This window comes from Ictidomys tridecemlineatus, chromosome 15 (genome assembly GCF_052094955.1).
Source record: "Ictidomys tridecemlineatus isolate mIctTri1 chromosome 15, mIctTri1.hap1, whole genome shotgun sequence".
NCBI classification, from domain to species: domain Eukaryota; kingdom Metazoa; phylum Chordata; class Mammalia; order Rodentia; family Sciuridae; genus Ictidomys; species Ictidomys tridecemlineatus.
The window spans coordinates 48,261,468-48,275,495 of NC_135491.1; the positions used below are offsets into that span (position 1 = coordinate 48,261,468).

Here is a 14,028-nt window from a genome sequence, read left to right on the forward strand (position 1 = left end):
ATAGCTACAGCTCAAGGGAACCCACATTTTGTCATCCTTATGATATTTTAGTGTTATTCTATTTACTAACCATGTGATCTAGAGCTACACTTTACTGATGTGTAGCAGAGGGATAGGAGGGTCTGAATCTATAAGTATTACTCTTTTCAATCCATTTGCCCTAGGTTGATTTTGCCCTTGTGTTTGTGTTTGTCGTTTTGGTGGGTACAATTTTCTAAAATGTAAGATGGCGATATATAGCAGAAATCTAGTGGGGGAAGGAAACTTTTAGCAAGTCACAGTTTCTCTGAGTCTCTATCTCCTTATTTATAAAACTAAATTATGTGCTGATGCTGTAACTCAGTGGTAGAGCGCTTGCCTAGCAAGTGTGAGGCACTGGGTTCAATTCACAGCACCACATAAAAATAAAAAAAACGTAGTGTATCCATCTACAATTAAAAAAGATATTTAAAAAATAAATAAAACTGAATTATTGGGCCAGGGTTATGGCTCAGTGGTAGAGCACTTGCCTAGCATGTGTGAGGCACGGCACTGGGTTTGATTCCCAGCACTGCACATAAATAAACAAAATAAAAGTACATCTAAAAAATATTTTTAATTTCTTTTTTTTTTTTTTTTTAAGAGTGAGTGAGAGAGAGGGGGACAGAGAGAGAGAGAGAGAGAGAATTTTAACATTTATTTAGTTTTTCTTAGTTCTCGGCGGACACAACATCTTTGTTGGTATGTGGTGCTGCTGAGGATCGAACCCGGGCCGCACGCATGCTAGGTGAGCGCGCTACCGCTTGAGCCACATCCCCAGCCCCTAAAAAATATTTTTAAAAAAACTGAATTATTTACAGTCTCAGGAGGTTGTCCAGAGGGTTAAATTAGATTATACATATGAAGGTGCTTTATGAACAATGTGTTATCAACATTTAATAATAAAAATTGATAAATCCTTTTATACCCTTGGCTTCCTTTCTTTCCAGTCTTTTGGCATGCCGTGGAAGTTCAAGGACAAAACTATACAGCTGAGCACACCCAGTTCAATTTTTGTAAAGTGTTTTGAAATCCCTGCAATTGCCTAAGGAAGAAGGTGCAACTTCCTGTTTATGACACTCAGGTCTTAAATTTGGGATTTGCAATTAATATGGTTCTTTTTGGAATCCAGTCTGGTGCTTTGTTTCATTTACTTTTGGGAGTACTTCGTTGGCAATCTAAAGGATTTTAGTCTAGATCGGTCACCTTTAAATGTACCAAGATCTCAAGGACCTCTTTACATTCACATGAAAAAGACTCTGTCACATGTTAGTAATTATTTTTCAAGCCAGGAACTGTCTAGTCAAATTTTCTTTGGCCCAGGTCATTAATTCATGGAGTCATAGAAGGCCCATTCTGAAAGAGTTTTTAGCTATTATTAGTCCAAATCTTCTCTTTTTACATACTAGAAAATTCAGGACTTGGAGACTTTAAGAGATTTGTCCAAAGCAAGAGGGGCAGGACTAGGCCTGGACTCTATTCTCCTGCTTTGTCATCTAATTTTTTTTTTTCATAAAGTTCATTGCAAAGATACCATAAAACCATAGAATCCAAGAGGACTTTGAAGCATGTTTTTGAAGTTAAAGAGAAAGCTGAGATCTTAAAGGTGACAGGAACGACTTTGGGATTCTCTTGCTCAGCCTGGCTAAGCGTTTGGTCCCCACCTGCTTCTCTCCCACAACCTTAGCTTCTCTGCCTAGCACCGCCCCTTTCAGGTGGCACACCACTTCCTGGTTAGCCCGCCCGTCAGTCCGCCCGCCCTCCCGCTCCAAGCGGAACCAAAGTGCGTCGTCCCCGGGGTAGTCCGGATTTTTCTTGCTCAGACTCATCTCAGCGGTGACTCGGCAGCCGCGTCTAGCGTCATCAGTGACAGCCCCGACCCTTGCTACGCTTTGCGTCGCTCTGCCAGGAGCAGTCGCCTCCTCGTTGGCAAATAGTCCTCGGCGGGGTCCGAGTTCTTGGGTAATCCGAGGGGGGAAGCCCGAGGAGTTGCAGTCAGAGGGCGCAGGATTGACAAGGAGAGAGAGATAGGGACCGAAGTTATTGAGGTAGTGTGGGAAGTTAGTTAAAAACCCCCTTCCTCCTAAGAATCCCTCCGCCTGCAGTAGCGGTGGTGAGGCCGAGGGAGCCGCCATTTTGGATGTTCGGTTCCTGCTGCCACTGCTGCCGCCGCCCCCGAAGCTGCTGGTTTCATTCGAGGTTTCGGGCCGGTGAGTGTCACTCGCGGCGCTAAGAGCGTATTGTTTCTTTTGCCCTGCCGCTGTCGCGGGCGTATGGCCGGAAGCTTCCTGTCAGTCCCAGGGGTCCGGTCCCAGCCTGTGGGGGGTGATAAGAGAGGACAGAGGTTGGGCCAGGAGGGGCCGGGAGCTCCAGGGGTTGCTCCGACTTCCTCAGGGCCGACCCCGAGGCCTCAGACCCGGAGGTTCCGCGCGCAGCTGCGTTCCTTGCTGTGGCGTTGCCGGGCCAGGGCAGGCCTCCTTGAACTCATTGACTTTCTCAGGCTGCGATCCTCCTCTGAAAGCTTATTCAGGGAGCCCAGGAATTAGCGGGGCTGGCCCCACCCCCGCGTGTCCTCTCGCAGCCACGTATCAGCGTTCTTGTAGCTGGTGTTCAGGTCAGGTCTCGGAACTCTCGGCTTTGCCCCATGCTGAGTTAATCGCGGTCTGTCGGTGCTACGCCGTCCTCTCGGAGCCGGACCTCGGCTTCGTCTCCCTCTATCCTTTCCACTAACTTCTTCCCCAGTTTACCGCCTTAAAACAAAAAAAACAAAACAAAACAAAAAACCCCAACTCCCCTGCGACTACGCTCTTCACCCTTCTCTCAAACTCCTCGTCCTGCGGACGTCAGTTTCCACTGACTCTCCCGATCTTCCCGATTGCCTGAGAGAGTCAGGTTGGTTACGCTTCCCTGTGAGGTCCCGCTCGCTCCAGTGTACTTGGGCAGTAATGGTTATAAAGCAGATTACATGGCTTTTGGGGGAAAGGAGCTGTCAAATGTTTTCTCTTCTGAAAAACTAAGCTTTTTCGTACTAATTGATAGTTTTATATGTTCGGCGTGTATCCCTGAGTTTGGAAGTTGTGAAGAATATTAATCTGACGTAAATAGTAACTTTTTTTGGGGTTACTGTAGGGATTAGTTAATAGACGAGAGGACTGAGTAATTTCTTAGTGGTCTTAATTTTCAGATGTTTGTACAGTAATGGTCTTGGCTGACCGATTCTAAAAAATACACGTATTGACGTCATGTATTGGTTTTTCGTGGGGTGGTTACATTTCAAGTAATTCATTTCCACTATTCTCCGTAGTACTTGTCAGATTATATACACCTTAACTTTTGGTTCGGAAAATATGACTCCTCAAGGTACCCATAATCCCATCACTTTTATTGTGTTCTTAAAGTATGTTTGCAGTCTAGCATGGTTGAATAAAAAGCATTTCACAATAATCGACTGATTATTTCCTACATTTCAGGTTAGGTGAATGTGATTGAATCACCTGTATTTCATCTCAGCCTGAATTTTTACCGCTTATTAGAGATCACAGCGAGGTGACTATTGCAATTTAAATTTGTAACGAAAACTGAGTAAAATCTTCTAATAATTTTCATTATTCTTATAAAGTGAGAGTATAGATAATCCCTTTACAGGTCATATGATGTCTCGGTAGGCGGAATATTTTCAGCATAAATATTTCGTGTTTTTGGTATCTGTTTAAGCGAGCCTTCAAATATGTATATTATTATTAGATACTAGTGACTATTGCCAGTGTATTAACTCTGAATCTGCAGTTTTCCCTTTTGCTTTAAAAGAACCGTCAAATCCTGAGTACTTATGGACTACTCACTCATTTACTATTTCCTTCTAGTACTAATGAAATGTTCTGAATAACACTTTTCAAACAAGGTATTGTAAGAGCTGTCAGGTGGTTATTTAACTCAGTTCATGTTATAGAATAATGTACTAGAATTTAAAAGCCATTCGTACTAGAATTTAAAATAAACTTTGAAGTTTACTTTGAGAAAGTATCTTTTTGCCTTAACAAATTAATAGCAGAGTTCTGTTTAGTGCATTATTGATTGATCAGCTCATGTGGATGTCTAACTTTGTCTAAATTTGTTGGGAATTGCATGTACAATTAAAATTAGTGTTCAGGAGACTTCCATTCATTTTCTTTTGGGAGCACTTACTTTTCTTGATCCTATCTGTTTTACTCACAGCAATTGTGCATATGATGGTGAATTTCAAAGTGAAACTGTAAAGTACACAATTGCCAGTGATGCCTTGGTAATATTTCATTGGAGTGTTAATTATTTTTTTTTTTAGTTGTTGATAGACTTTATTTTATTTATTCATATGCAGTGCTGAGAATCGAACCCAGTGCTTCACACATGCCAGACAGGTGTGCAACTGCTGAGCCCCAGCCCATTAATTTTTAAAAAGGAGTTTTCAAAGTCAGTGATAGGCAAACAAAACCAAACCCCAAGTTTAATGAATCATAAAAACTATGCAATTTTAACAAGTTGAATGTTTTCAAAGGATATGTTTATTTGTACCTGGGATTGAACTCAGCGGCACTCGATCATTGAACCACATCCCTAGCCCTATTTTGTATTTTATTTAGAGATAGGGTCTTATGAGTTGCTTAGAGGCTTGCTTTTGCTGAGGCTGGCTTTGAACCTGTTATACTCTTCCCTCAGCCTCCTGAGCTGCTGGGATTACAGGTGACTGCACCTGGCTCAAAGGATTTTTATTATTATTATTTTTAAATATATATATTTTTAGTTGTTGATGGACTTTTATTTATTTATGTGTGGTGCTGAGAATTGAACCCAGTGCCTCACACATGTTACGCAAGTTCTTTACCACTGAGCTATGACCCCAGCCCCTCAAAGGATTATTTTTAATTAAGAAAATTGACTTAGGAGTCCACATATCAAAATGGATTGTCCCAGTGCTTAATCCCTTTATTTGCATTTGATGGGGATGTTTAAAATTTGTGTATACAGCAGGATTTAATATCAAAACTTTACAACTCTTTTCTTTAGATTTAGCTTAGAAAAATCTAAAAATATTAGTTTTCCTCAGATATCAGAAACTTGTTTAGCTGTTTTAGGTGTTTGTAATTTAATTTTTCACTGCTTTATGAATTTTCAGCTCTTGATTTTGGTTTTCTTTCATCTCATTCATTTTCTTATGCAGGATAATATTTATAAAGTAGCAAGGAATTTTAAAATCAAGAGAAAATATTGATTTATATAATCTTATGTTTCATGGTTTATAAGTTTTGAAAATCATTATCTTTTTAAAAATGTATTAGGATTTTTCCAGGTATCTTTTTGTGTATAAATTTTATTTGACTGAAGTCAGGAAAAGAAAAAGCCTTCATTTCTACTTTGAAAATGTGAATTTATTTTCTTCACTGAAGGAGTAACACAAAACACTTAATTTGGTATGAGTTCTGGTTACTAGAACAAACCTGTCAAAGTTTGAAGGGTCCAGAAGTGGGTGTTGGGGGGAATCAGCTCATAAACTTGTTGAGTCAACATTAGCTAACACTTTAGTATAAAAGGGCAAGGTTTAGGTTAAGATGATTGAAATGAAAAATGCTTTTTCATTAAGTACTTGGAAGTTTTGCCTTTGTTTTTTAATTCAGACCATTGGATAAATAAAATTAGTGTTATAAATGTTAATGAAAAATAGACTTAGAAAGGAAAAATCATAGTGTTTTAAAAGATGGAGAAAATATATGTGATCCTTGTACACTGAATAATTAAAGATATCTTAAAGACAAGTAGTTTTTACCCCTTTTCTTTATTGTTATTGGCACAGTAGTCTCCGTGCAACATGCCAGGTGTTTGCTTTGCTTTGTTATATCTTTTTGTACTCCTGTAGTTCTGGGCATCAGTACTGTGCTCAGGCTTTTCAGCTAGTCAGGTTTCAAGGTTAATGTTGTGGATTTCTGGGAGAAGCAAATTTGAGAAAGATGTGATCTGAGATCTTTGGAACTGTGAAATCACTTTTTGCCCTCTTCTTTATACAATGTTTGTATATAATGAATATATTATATACATTAATTTGTTTTAAGAGCTAATTTTTGTAAATGACTGTACAACAAACAAAGCTTCATTAGTGCTTTTACAACTCAGGTTAGTGAAGCTATTTCCTAAATCTCACTTGAGAAATTGTGCAGTTTCAAGAGGAAGAAAAGAAAGAGAAGCTATTTTTTAAATTACTTTAAAAAAATCTGTGTGAAAGATTTGATTTCTTCCTACATGTTTAAAAATATTTATTTATTTTTTAGTTTTAGTTGCACACAATATCTTTATTTATACGTGGCGCTGAGGATCGAACCCAGGGCCTCACACAAGCTAGGCGAGCACTCTACCACCGAGCCACAACTCCAAAGTTGTTTTAAAATATGATAAAAATACTGGTTTGAGATGATTGGTTGGGGGAAAACTAACTGAAAATAATTAGGTACACTGTGTAGAGTTAATTGAATCTTTGTAAATATTAGGTTTTGATATGGTTGTTGAAGGGAAAGAACTTTATTGTAAGAATTATTTTTTTCTAGTAGTACCCAATATATGTGATTTTTAAGTGCATATTTTGCTGAGCATGGGGGTGCATACACGTAATTTCAGTGACTCCGAAGGCTGAAGCAATCTCATTCCAGTTCAATCTTAGCAACGTAGTGAGACCCTCTCTCAAAATACAAAGAGGCAGGGATGTGGCTTAATGGTTAAGTGCTCCTTGGTTCAATCCCTGATAAGCCCCCACCCCTCCAAAAAAATGTATTTTTTTCCCCACTAGTGAGAGTTTGAGTTTTGAATTGTGCTTAGAAACCTCTTCCATGGTGAAAGCTTAATACGTGGTGGTGATTATTTAAGAAAGTAGAATGAGGAAGTAGCTTGCACTTTGATTTTACTAACATTTGGTTATATTATTTTTATTTACACACACTGAACTTTTTGCTATTCCTTGATTATTCTTTCATTCTCATTGTTCATGTTCTGCCTATACCTGGAATGCTTATCTTTGTATTTTTCTTTTCCTCTCTACCCTCTGGGTACAGGAGTGTAGTACTTTTTTCTCCAGGCAACCCTGGCAAAGGGGCGGAGCAGTTTTTAAGTACTATTTGAATTGTCTGTTCTTTTTTTTCCCCACCAGCTTCTAAAGAACTAGAACTGTCAAATTTATGGTATTCCTATACGCTGCACAGTGCCTGACACTTAGGGGTCACCTGGCAGAATAGATAAGTGAAAATAATGTGGAAAAATTGTTCAGGTACTCTGACAGATAGTAATTGGTCCATGGTAGAGTCTCAAGCAGTCAGGTTCCTGATTGAGTTATGAGAATCAACTGCAGGTCATTTGCGAATGGCTCGTAGAGTTGATGTCAGTTAAGTTTGTTTTTTGGTATAGAAAATATTTCTTTTTTTGGGTGGGGGGTACTGGGGATTGAACTCAGGGGCATTTGACCACTGAGCCACATCCCCAGCCCTATTTTATTTAAAGGTCTCACTAAGTTGCTTAGTGCCTCACTTTTGCTAATGCAGTTTATATATGTATATATATGTGTGTATATATATATATAATTTTAGTTTTTGGTGAACACAACATCTATATTTTATTTTTTACATAGTGCTGAGGATCAAACCCACGGTCTCGCACATGTAGTCGAGCGCTCTATCACTGAGCCACCACCTCAGCCCCAATAGTGCTGGTTTTGAACCTGTGATACTCCTGCCTCAACCTCCTGAGCCGCTGAGATTACAGGCATGCGCCTGGTTTATCTTCTTAGTTTTGAAAATTTTAGGGTATAAATAGATGTTAATCTTTTCTATTTGTGATTCGCTCAGTGAAAGCTTCAGGTGGCTTATAAGAAATCTGTTTTTTCCATTATCTTTGAATATATATTATGTAATTCATTATGCTGAGGAAACTAATAATACCTACAATGGTACTTGAGTGATTTGTTACTGAGTACCCTTCTTATGTTTGAATAATTTATTTTTATCATTCTGATATTTAAAACAATTTTTAAATTCATCTTTTGTTTATTTTTTGGTACCAGGGATTTAACCCAGGGGCACTTAACCACGGAACCACATCCCTAACCCTTTTTTATGTTTAATTTAAAGATAGGGTCTCATAGAGTTGCTTAAGGCCTTGCTAAGTTGCCAAAGCTGGCTTTGTACTTGTGATCTTCCTGCTTCAGTCTCCTGAGCTGCTGAGATTCACAGGTGTGTGCCACTGTGTCAGGCTTCATTTTTTAAATCTATAAAATAATATAATAATTGTAATTGTTCATTGTAATAAGTAAAAAAAAAACACCTGAAGATTTTATTAATTTCCTTCAATCATTTTCATTATTGCTCTTAAACCAATTTACCCAGATCATGGGCATCCTTCAGTGTTTCTCTCCATGATATATTGCAGTATATTCTGTACTAATATAAATGTGTGTATATAGGAATTATTTTTTACAAAAGAGAGATCAAATTATATTACTGTATACCAAACCTTTCTTGATGTGTTATGGTCAGTAAATATAATTCTACCTTTTTTTTTTTAGAGAATTTTTTAATATTTATTTTTTAGTTTTTGGCGGACACAACATCTTTGTTTGTATGTGGTGCTGAGGATCGAACCCGGGCCGCACGCATGCCAGGCGAGTGCGCTACCGCTTGAGCCACACCACATCCCCAGCCCTAATATAATTCTACCTTGATATGTTAAACTGTCCTAATATGATTTATAGCATGGATGTACCATAACTTGTTCAACTATTTTCCTGTGGACATTTAGATTGTTTTCAGATTTATGTCACTGTACATAGTGCTTCAATAAATATACTCATGCATGTTACCTTATTTGTTGATACTTTCATTTCTACAGACTAGAATCTACAAAGTGGGATTTCAGGATTAACAGAAATATATTTTTAATGTATTATTTTCAGATGATTCTTGAAATAGATTGTCATAATTTCCACCTTTACTAGCATTGAGTTCTCTGTATCATCACACCACTACATGTAAATACTTGATTTAATTTTTACTAGTCTGCTAGATGACAAATGTTGCTTCAGTTTTGTCTTTTTTTTTTTTTAAATTGTAGATGCACAGAATGTTTTTATTTTGTTTATTTTTATGTGGTGCTGAGGAGTGAACCCAGTGTCTCACACAAGCTAGGCAAGCGCTCTACCACTGAGCTACAGCCCCAGCCCCTCAGTTTTGTCTTAATTTCAGTTTTACTGGGGCTAGCCTCTTTTGATATGCTTATTGGCTATTTGGATTTTCTTTATTGAGAATTGTCTGTTTAGGTCCTTGGTTCATTTCTTTTTGAAGTTATTTCTGTTTCTTTTTGTGGAGGGTACTGAGGGTTAAACCGAGGGGCCCTTAACCACTGAACTGTATCCCCAGGCCTTTTTATTTAATTTGAGACAAGGTCTTCCTCTCAGATTAAATAAAAAGGCTCTCCTTGAGCTTCTATTTGTGATTTGCTTGAGCTTGCAGTCCTCCTGGCTCAGTCTCCCCATTGCATGCTCCACTTCCACTGTCTTTTTTTTTCCTTTTATCTCTGTGGAGCACCTTATGGAATATTGTCATATGGCATATGTATTATCTTTTAAAATTTGTTCTAATTAGTTATATATTACAGTAGAATGCATTTTGACCCATCATACAAAAATGGAGTATTGCCGGGATTCAGTTCTCTCGACTAAAAAGCTCAGGGGTTACTCAGTTGAACTGGGCTAACTGGGCTGCACAAAATAACCACACAAGAGACACAAATACCTTTTTCTTTGGGGTTGCAGTGATGGCTCCTCTGACCTTAAGGGTCCGCAGGAAGAGAGAGAGTAAGAGCACGCGCTGACCCCTTTTATTGAGGAGAAGCTATTCAAATGAGGCAAGGGGTCAGGTTTCAGGGGGCTGAGTCTATCTTCATGATGTCCACTGTCAGCAGGTTGACGGACACCTGGGTGCTGTCCACTTGCTGTCAGAGCCCAGATCTGGTCAGGCCAGGATGTACACCTGGGTAGGCCACACCCAAGGGCACAGTAAGAGGAGGGGACACATACAAGGCACTTCCATGGAAGATTCTATCCTAAACAGGGCAAGTTATATTACAAAGGAACAGGTGAGCATAGCTTCACCCATGGGGCTGTAGCAAGACACACCCATGCATGAGACACCTATCCTCGAACCTAAGAAGGGTGGGGAAAGCTCTACCACCTTTCTGTGACTGAGTGCCTCAGCACCCAGCTGGGAAGTGTGACCCAGTCACATGCAAGGTTGGTCTCCCACAGAGTATAACTGTATTGTCTTTCATTTTTCTTTTGATCTTGTATTAGATGTTTTAAAGTAGTCATATATACCCCTCTTTTCCTTTATGACTTCTGAAACTATGCTACTTAGAGAGATCTTCCATACCAAGAATATACAAATGTTGCCTTAAATATTCTTTTTAACCATGGGGTTTAAAAAAATAAACAGTATATTTATTCATCAGGAGTTAACATTTACATGGTATGAGGCAAGGAGGCTCTTACATGATTTAGCTTTATATAGACAGGCTGCTATGCCAAGACTAATAAACAAACCATTCTCCTCAGTGAATTAAATGCCACTTGTTATATGCTGTGTTTCCATGTATGTTTGTTCTTTTTAGTAGTTTTGTTTTTCTCATCTTGTACCCTTGTTTTACTGTTTTAAAATAATTTTAAAATTATTATTTATTTGTTTATTTATTTTTATGATGTTGGGGATGGAACCAGGGTCTCTTGCATGTGAGGCAAATGCACTACCTCTGAGCAACATCCCCAGTCCTTGTTATTTTTTAAAAAATATTTATTTATTTTTTAGGTGTAGATGGACACAATACAATGCCTTTATTTTTAATGTGGTGCTGAGGATTGAACCTGAGTCCTGCCCGTGCTAGGAGAGCGCTCTACTGCTGAGCCACAATCCCAGCCCCTCAGTCCTTGTTTTGATATAATAAATTTGTAGAAAGTTACTTTTTGTTAAGAAAAGCTCCCATCAAGCCAGGCGCTGTGGGCTCATCTGTAATCTCAGCATTTTGGGAGGCTAAAGCTGGAGAATTGTAAACTCAAGGCTAGTTTGGGCAGCTTAGTGAGACCCTATCTCAAAATAAAAAAGGGTGGGGATGTAGCTGAGTGTAGAAAACCCGTGGGTTCAGTACTGAAAAAACCAACCAACCAAATACCCCCCCCCCAAAAAAAAACCCCAGCTCCCCCCAAAAAAACTATCACTGTAGTTTTTCATTTTTGACTATTCTTAAGTATTCATTCTTGTATACATATTGTTTGAAAATAATGTTTTTGAGTTCTGAAAATCTCAAAGCTCACTGTTTGTGATTATGCTGTATTTATACATTAATTTTTGGAGGTTAACGAAGATAATTTTTCTTTTTATGGGGGTGTCTTCAAAGACTTTCAATACATGTTTTATATATTTCATAATTTTCTTTGTATAATTCCTTCTTACTAAATTTTTCTAGGTATTTTATTTTGATAACTGTTGTTAATATAACTTTCCCCTTTATTTCTAATTAGTTAATATCAGAAATGTGATTTTTTTCTTTTTGCTTGGGTGTGCTAGATATGTACTGTCACTGAGTGACATCTTAATTCCAAAAATGAATATTATACTGTCCATGTTTTCTGTGGACAACCTTTCCCCAACCTCTGTGTATCCAGAATTAACAGATTTTAGAAAGTCTTTTGAGATGAATGACATTGTTTCATAGTTTATGATTTTGCTTTAATTCTTATGGTTTTTGATAGTTTGTTTGAATTTTTAAAGCAAGTTTTATTATGTAAGTTATATGTGTTCATTACTTGAAAGATGTCAGAAAATATGGAGAGTTTTAAAAGGCATTTGAGTTCTGAAAATCAACTATAATGCACCAATAAACACAGATAACCCTCCACATTTACTAGACCCTTTTGGGTCTTAAATTTTTTGAGAAGTTGATGGCACTTCTTAAGTTTAGGACATCTTTTGTGATAACATTAGGGTTGGAAGAGTGAAAAATTTCTTAATGTCAAATTAGATGTTTATCTTGTTTGCTTATCATTTTCTTGGCTTTATTGCTTTTTATGCATCTTAAGACTATTGGATCATTCAGTAGCATGTTTGCATTTACATGTATCTTATTTTTTTAAAAATCTGTTATGGTGAATTTTGTTGATGAATAATTAAACATAAAAGTAATTACTGTGGCAATTTAGGGAGAATTGAACTTAAGACCTCTTAGAGGAATGCCAGCTGGCTGCCTAGAGATGTGTGGTTGGTATCTCCATGTGATCACACATCCTGAAGCCTATTCTGTAGTCTTGAAAGTCCAGAAGTTCCATTTTAATAGTTAACTTAGGGATGTTTCAGACCACTGAAAACTTGCTGTTTTGTGGGTAAGAATAATAGTATTTTAAAAAATATTTATATTTTATAGTTATTGGTGGACATAATATCTTTATTTTATCTTTATTTTATGTGGTGCTAAGGATTGAACCCAATGTCTCACACATGGTAGGTCAGTGCTCTACCTCTGAGCCACAACCCCAGCCCCATAATAATAGTATTTTAATTCTCAAGAGGGCTTCGTTTTTACTTGTGTCTGCTTTCCATAGCACACTGTTTCTTGTAGGGAGGTGTTGGAAGTTGAGGTCGTGGAGATAGTGATAAATAATAAGAAAGTTGTACTGTGAACCTGAAGCTAAAGCATATAAAGTTGGTTGATCTTGAGTGTTTTATCATTCTAGATTATGGCTAAACCTGATGTAAGAACTATCCTTGTGGGCTGGGGATGTGGCTCAAGCGGTAACTCGCTCACCTGGCATGCGCGGGGCGCAGGGTTCGATCCTCAGCACCACATAAAAATGAAATAAAGATGTTGTGTTCACCGAAAATTAAAAAATAAATAAATAAAAAATTCTCTCTTTCTTTCTTAAATGAATAAATAAATAAATAAATAAAGAACTATCCTTGTGCCACAGTGGTGCCTACCTCTCCAGTGACCAAAATATTTATTCCCAGATTTAGGCTGTTGTTCAAATAGTAGTATGCTAACATTGCTCCCCATCTTTCTTGCTCTGTAGACCATTTCCCTTCTGTTAACAAATTTCTTCATACTGAGGAAATGTGTGAATCTTCCTCATTCCCCACTCCACTCTTTTCGAACCCCAACCCCCACAAAGACAATGAAGGGGGGGGAAATTGTTAGTTTAATGATAACCATTATCTAAAAGCATAGTATTTTGTAAATTATAAATGTGTTAAAGCAAATTAGATATTCATGTGAATAAAAATCTGTTATAGGGGTTCTGTGTGGCTCATGATATAAAAATACAGGCCATGTGGAGACTGCAGGAAGGAATGCCGGTAACTTCTTTGAAGGATTCTGCCTACCATTAACTTAGGTTGTCTCTTGAATTTTCTCAGCCATATTTATAAATCTATGACCAAATATTACAGAATATTGTCAGTGGCAAAAATTGAAGTTGAATTCCTTTAGTTGAGTCCTTTTCTCATCACTGTTTAGCAAGAAAGATGCTTTTAATGTTGAAATTACTTTTTGAATTCGTTTTTGAATTTAGAACTCAAATGCTTTTAGGTTTAGAGGTGACCTCACAGCACCAGGAACTCTTTTTTTGGTTTTGTGTTCATGGCTGTTGGCTGTCAGGAGCTCAGAGCTCAGAGCATGTAGAGTTCTGAATTAGACATTTATCTGGGCCAGGTACAATAGAGCACTGGGGTGAGTCTTGTCTGATTTTTTGCCATAGTTGTTGGTGAGTAGCCAGTAGAGCTTTACTTGATTTTCTTTAGTTAGGACTCTTGTAGCATTTTGGATTAATAAATACAGTATTTATTGAGTTTCTGCTTTTATAGGTAAGGAGGATACCAGAATGAAAAGACAAGGATCTATACTTGGGGAACTTATATGAGTGAGAAAATGAGTATTTCAAAGAAAAAAAGCAGACATGGC

General features: G+C 37.8%; 1 protein-coding gene across 2 annotated transcripts in view; it reads left to right on the top strand.

Annotated features, from left to right (window-relative positions):
- Positions 1-1,918: 1,918 nt before the first annotated feature.
- The window catches only part of Ap1g1 (adaptor related protein complex 1 subunit gamma 1), an 80,107-nt gene continuing 67,997 nt past the window's right edge, over positions 1,919-14,028 (top strand). The window contains exon 1 of one of the 2 annotated variants that reach the window (XM_005318394.4): positions 1,919-2,228. The gene's annotated coding sequence lies outside the window, so the exon portion shown is untranslated. Of the gene's footprint in view, positions 2,229-2,888; positions 2,911-14,028 lie in introns of those variants that run through there. The other variant, XM_078032617.1, reaches the window with a different exon arrangement.